Here is a 7,021-nt window from a genome sequence, read left to right as displayed (position 1 = left end):
GAGAAAAAAACAAAGAGAAAAAAACAAAGAGAAAAAAACAAAGAGAAAAAAACAAAGAGAAAAAAACAAAGAGAGAAAAAAAACAAAGAGAGAAAAAAACAAAGAGAGAAAAAAACAAAGAGAGAAAAAAACAGAAAGAAAAAATAAAGAAAAAAAAACCAGAAAGAAAAAACAAAGAAAAAATAAAGAAAAAAAAAACAGAAAGAAAAAAGATTTCCAAACTATCTTTTAGAGATAAGAAAGCAAGACAAAGTGGATAAACTAGTTCTGACTTCCCATGAATACGTATTGCTGATAACAATGCAATTAAATTACAGAGTACCTGATTTTCAGAATCCTTTTCTACATCTTCTGTTGTCTCTGCTGACTCCATGTTGAGGTATTTTTTCTTTTCTGCAGATGGGAGTTCTTTAGAATTCAAGTTCTCATCTTCAGCAGATTCTTTAAAGTCCTTCAATTCATCATTTCCATCTTGATCGCTTGTATCTTGAGTCTCCAATTCACTTTCCTGTTGATGTGAACAACAAATATTTGGCATTACTGTGGTTATTAGATATATTAAAAAAAAAAAACAAACAAATCACCATTAGAATCAGTTGTTTTGCTAAAGTTTTGTTTTTTTGTTTTTTTTTTTTTTTTTGCTTTAACTAAAACCAAACACTGAACTTAAACAGAAACTGGAATATACTTCAATTTTTGAAAACAAAACAAAAAAATACATACTTTTATTACCTTGACAAAAGAATCATCTTCAACCGAAGCATCACCAGTTGATTCATCAGCTTCCTGCTTTTTACCTGACAAAACAGGACATGCTAATGACAAAAGCTGCTAAGTACAGCATGCTTTCTTTCGATACTGATTACATGTAGGGCATTACTTTATTATTCTCTATGTGCTCCAGTTTATCTGAGCTGTTCAGTACTGTTCAGTACTCTCCTAGAGTCTGGTGTTTTTTTAAGATGAGGAGGGAAAAAATGTCAGATGAGTGAGTATGAACAATTAATGCTGTTTCATAAACAAGAAGTTACATCCAAGTTAGTGACTTGATATAATATCAGCTCCTGTACTTTTAGTTACAATGAAATGTAAGAGAACATTAAGTATACACATCTAGCATTCCTGGAGCTAAGTTATAAAGTACACTTTATAACTTAAGATTTTGGAAAGACTGGTCTTTGTAGGATAACTACCATGTCAGAGCAACTTCAGTTAAAAAGAACTTCTGACAATCATCTAGCCCACCCAACCACCAGAGAGCTCTAGAGAGCACTAATTTCCAAGTTACAATCATGTTGCTCAAGGTTTCGTCTAGCTATGGTTTTGATTATCTGCAAGTCTGGAAGGTTCTCAAAGCCACCTTTATTGAGAGCTTTTCATCACTGCAGGGAATAATCAGCAGCACAAATGAGGTCATGCATCTGGTTTAGACAGGGCACATTTCACTGAAGAATTCCAGTACCTGTGCTTTTTTCAACTAAAGATGGCTCAGTGAAGATGACAACTAGACAGATTGCCCCTTGGAACCCACTGCATTTCACAGAATCATAAAAGTTGGAAAAGGCCCAACTGTCAGTCCATGACCATCATGCCCACTAAACCATGTCATTCAGTGCCACATCAACCCTCTTCTTGAAAGTCTCCAGGGACGATGACTCCACCACCTCCTTGGGCAGCCCATGCCAATACCTTACCACTCCTTCTGAAAGAAATTCTTCCTAATATCCAATCTGAACCTTCCCAGGTGCAACTTTAGGCCATCACTTCTCATCCTATTGCCATTACGTGTGAGAAGAGGCTGACCCTACCTCACCGCTGTAGAGAGCAATAACGTCTCCCCCGAGTCTTCTCTTCTCCTGACTGAACAACCACAGTTCCCTCAGCCGCTCCCCATAACACTTGTGCTCCAGAGCCCTCACAGCCTCACTGCCCTTCTCTGGACACGCTCAGGGCTTCAACGTCTTTCTTGAAAGGAGGGACCCAAAACTGAAAACGCTACTTAAAATCTTGAGACCTCACCAGAGCTGCATACAGAGGGACGATCACCTCCAGCTCCTGCTGGCTGCACTGTCTCCAATACAAGCCAGGATGCCATTGGCCTTCTTGGCCACCTCGGCACACCGCTGGCTATAGGGCCTCCTACCTTCAGGCAGATCGACACGTTCCTCCCAGCTTAGTATCATCTGCAGATTTACTGAGGGTGCACTCAATCCTCTCATCCAGATCATCAATAAAGATATTAAATAGGGCCATCCCCAACACTGACTCCTGAGTAACACCAGATGTGACCAGTCACCAGCTGGATTTAACTCCAAGCTCTGGGCCCAGCCCTCCAGTCTGTCTCGTACCCTGTGAAGCGTACCTGTCCAAGCCATGGCTGCCAGCTTCAAACCTTCAGCAAAAACAAGACCAAAGAACACTGAATACAGACATGTTCATACCAACATGCCCCTTTTAGGGCATTTTGTCCAATTCATTCTATTGAACATGAGCCTATGTAACAATTTTAAGCAGCTCTATTAGAAAGTAGCTCTTTCGGGAAGAAGTGTTGCTATCTTCTGTTAAAAATTTGTATCAATTCAGGATGCAAATGAGATGTTTTCACTGACAGGCAACACTAACAGCATGCATTCAGCTCAGAAAAACACTAGTCTCCAGGAAAAGACACGTGGCAGAAGTTACGTTTATGATTAAAAAACATGAGAAGGTTCCAATCTAAATGCATAGAGAGAACCAACAAAATATTCTCATTTTTTTAATTTGGAATTTTAATTTGGAATGCAGTAAATTTCAATAGATTTGTGAGATTACAGAAGGAAAAAAAAAAACACAACCAAAAAACCCAGAAGCACAGGTATAGTGAGGAAAGCTAGCTTTCAACAGAAAGAGATGCAGACTGATATCAGAGAGGATAGTTTTTATATGCTTCACAGCTGATGTCTGAAGAAAGAGTACCCCAAACTTTGTACTAATATTTCACCATCCTACAATATAACCTATAGCTGCAGATAACCTCAATGTAAGTAAAAGGTGGAGAGCCTGCAAGGACACATTCATCTATTTTCTGCTTTAACATTCTCATTTCAGTTCTTCAGTTTGTTAAACCTGCAGGTCCAAGTTCTTCCTGCGTCCCAAACCCATTTAACCATACGGAGAAGTACCAATGCATACAGCTGATGCCAGACATTTAGCAACTAGCTAGCATGTACAATCTTGAAAACTATTTAAATTCATTCGTTTTGCCTGAGGAAATCTGGCAGGTGAACTTCACAGTGAATAAAAAAGAACTGACACAGCTATCTCTACTACATCCCATCACTCTGCACTGGCAGCTAGAGGTAGGAAGTTTACTTTCAGTGACAGTTCTGCGTTTCAGGTTACTTTGACCTGATCAGTTACTTACTTCACAGGACTGATGTTGGCATAGGCTCACCAGTGACGGTGACTTGCTAAAAAGTAAAAATAAAAAGCCAAACCTGCATTCATGAAAATTCAAAACTTCTCTCTGTTCATTCACCGCAGACTGCCGAAAGTGAGATTGTAACAAACGTTCTTCAGAAACCAACGTCTGTGAACATGCTCAAGACCAGTCTCACTTAGAGGAAAATAACTGTGGCTAGAAGGTATGTTAAGAACTACTGTCCCGACAGCTGAGCCCTCTGAAAACAGGCACAGTGAGTCTCAACTCATACAAGCTGTCAACAAACTGAAACATCTTATGCGTACGGTTATCTACGCAGTGGCTACTGAAAATGTCAGTGGCGTAAATAGTACTCACCACAAATGTGGGTGCCTGAGCTAACAACACAAACAGTAATTTGCCGTGGTGTGACGGCACTCCTTTGTAAGCTGTGCTCAATCACTTTTCTGGCAATGGATACACACCATAAAATTGCAACAGACGATTTACCCAGAGAATGGGTATCCTCTTTAGAACTAAGTAGAAGATTTAGAACATCTTTTAAAATATTTTAACATTCCGTGGGCTTATTTTCTACCATTTACAAGTCCTACAGTAGCTTAACTTTACCCTACCCATTTGTGGCCCTCTACATATGGAACTGAGACTGAATATCCAAAATTACCCAACAGTGTATTCTAGACAAGTCTTCAACAGCTCAACCTATATCAACATTCCATATCGAGTTTTCCTCATAGACAGTGCTCAGAAAGAAACCACCTCACTTCTTCCACAGACCTTAAGAGTTGCAGCAGAACTGACTACAAAAGACATTCAGATCTAAAATTGACGATAGAGCTGATTTCCAACCCACACCCCCAGGGAAACCTTCCCTCCCATTCACCTCTCTGTCTGCCAAGAGAAAATTTATCCATTACTCCCACTCTCTTACCTTCTCTAAGGCTCTATTTTCTTTCTAACTCCAAGAAACATCCAATACTCCTCCTACTCTGCTTTGTACAGCAGTAGTAGTGTGAACAAAAAAAAAATCCTGCTGAACTGGTAGTGTCATTCATTTTACTGCTAGGCAGCTGTAAAATAATTAAACTTACAAACCCACTAGAACTAGTCTCAAGTTATTGGGAGGTGAAACATCAGCACAAGGCTTGGAACAATCTGTGATCAAAATCAGTGAAGGATGCAACACTACACATAGTGAAGACTACATACAAGCCTTGCATCTCCTACGTGCCTTCAAAAGTTTCCTAGTGACATAGTTAGGGAATACATTTTTCAAGTGGTTGATTTCCAGGTGTGGTGGGAAACCTCCTGGCTATCAACAACATATTTCAACAAAAAAAGCAACAGACAGAAAGGGAAGACAAAATCAAAATCAGCAGTTAAGACAAACAAAGCATAGCTGAAAAGAAAGGGTATGACTTTGGTAGAACACATTTCCCCCCAGCTCGAAGGTTCTGATCAGAAAGAACAGTTAGCAGTAATCCAGTAATGTCCTAAAAGATTTTCCCTCGACCAATTAGTGATTTTTTTTTCTTGTTCTTAATTGGGAAGATTAATGAAGCATAAACCTTTCTGTTTTGGCACAAAATATGCTCCTAAGACTTTTGTACTCCCAAAAGTAAAGAGAAAGTTTTGAGTTTGCAAGAGTGAGCAGATAATAACTTAATGAAGGTCATATTTTGCTTTGAGTTGTACTAAGGCTGTACACGTGATACATATGAGCCCTACAGTTTAATTCCACAGAAGAGGTGGCAACAAGCAGCCACTGAAGCCTTGGCTCAGGCAGCACCAACACTATGAGGGCAAACTATCTTTGTGGAAGCAGAACAGTACAACTACACAAGAAGCCAGTTCAAGGACATTGTCAGTCTAGTTTGGAGACCAGGAGGATAAAAAGCAGCAGATTAGAAAAGCATTCATCACAGCAGAACTAACTGCCATTTAGATCTCTACATTAAAAATTGTGGAAGTGTGTCCTTATTTAGCTTCCATGTTGTTTTTCCTTAAGCATTGGTTACCATCCTCAGAGTAAGAAATAAAGTAATGCCGCAAAAGAGAATGAAATCATATTCTCAGCTTATTTGCCTTCACCTTTCTAGTGTGCCAGAAGCACAGCTGGGATGTCACTCAAACTTTCTATAGAGACATTTTATTATTAAATTGCCCTCTCGCAGTGCCAGACAGAAACATTAACCATTTCCACCACAAAACCCAGCCTAAGACAAGTCACAGTGGTATAAGATCAACCACTTCCAAAGCATGAATGTTCATAGCATAAATGTTCAGTGAAGAACACTGTGTAAAGCAGACATTCCCTTCCCCAATATTACTTGACAGGTTACAGACACCCTCAGAAACAGAAAACAAACAATTCTCCCCCAAAACTCAAGGTCACAAAACACAAATAGTTACGCATAAGTAAACAGTGCCAACAAAATCTCTGCCAAATATATTACTTTATAATCTAGATAATTATTTTTCGCAACATAAGAACAAAATTCTCTTAATATGTCACTTTAAATCACACTGAACATTCTGATTATATTCAGGAATCTCTCCATTATAAACTTTCACTGACAACCATGTTGATAGGTCACAGCACACAGCCTTCCCCAGACTCTGACCTCTACCACTTACTGTTCCACACTCACCACTAACGTGGGCCAGGTACCTTCTCACCGCTGAGCAACCTGCCAGCTCACCCCTTGCCCTGGCACAGGTCTCAGCCACCACATTGACACCCACCCATGAACACTCTGTGCTCAGGATCCCATTCTATGGCACATCCCCAAAAATCTTACAGAACATCTACAATGTTAACAAGCACAGCACAAGTCTCCAGGATCCAAAGACTGTACAGCCACCACCTTACGACACAACATCTGACCAACACATCCCATATGGACACAGCACCCCTATACTTTGTAAGGCCCAATGCATTCCACACCCTCAGTGATAAGCAGATGTGTGACACAGGGAGACAGACAGAGCGTGTTGCAGGAAAAGGAAGCAAGCCGGTGCAACAGGTGGTGATGGGGGAAACAGAGATGATGAGGAAGGAAATACCATGACTGGAAGTGCAGGGCACTTATGTACAGAACTCACAAACATTAAAGCACAGGCACAAGCGAGGCCACGGTTTGTTACTTTTTTCTTAAGGTGCTGCATGCAACAAAAACCTGTTTAAATCTATAATCAACATGTATTCACCTTTGCCTTTAGCTGGCTTCTTGGTGGGTGTGTCAGCAGAAACAGTTATTTCAATGTTATCTGGATCACCTCCCTCCTCTTCAATAGCCTGAATGAGACACAGAAGGGCAGTTTTTAATGGAGTTCATTTGGAAGCGAGACACTGTCACTTCAGGATACGGGTGAGCCAAGTTATTACATTTTCAGCTAAACAACGTCTTACCGAACACTGCACGTTAAACCTCCCACCGAAAGCTGGGGAAGGAGGAGGAAAGACTGACTCTAGTGACAGTGGTTTGTTTAAGCCATTCTCGTGACATTCCGAAGGACAGCTTATCGAGCATCGGCACGTTGCCCTCGGGAATCAGTGCGCCGGGCCGCCGGTCAGCCGCAGCGACACGAAGGGCCAGG

This window comes from Meleagris gallopavo, chromosome 12 (assembly GCF_000146605.3).
Source record: "Meleagris gallopavo isolate NT-WF06-2002-E0010 breed Aviagen turkey brand Nicholas breeding stock chromosome 12, Turkey_5.1, whole genome shotgun sequence".
In the NCBI taxonomy this organism is placed as follows: Eukaryota; Metazoa; Chordata; class Aves; order Galliformes; family Phasianidae; genus Meleagris; species Meleagris gallopavo.
Note: the sequence above shows the minus strand (reverse complement) of the source record.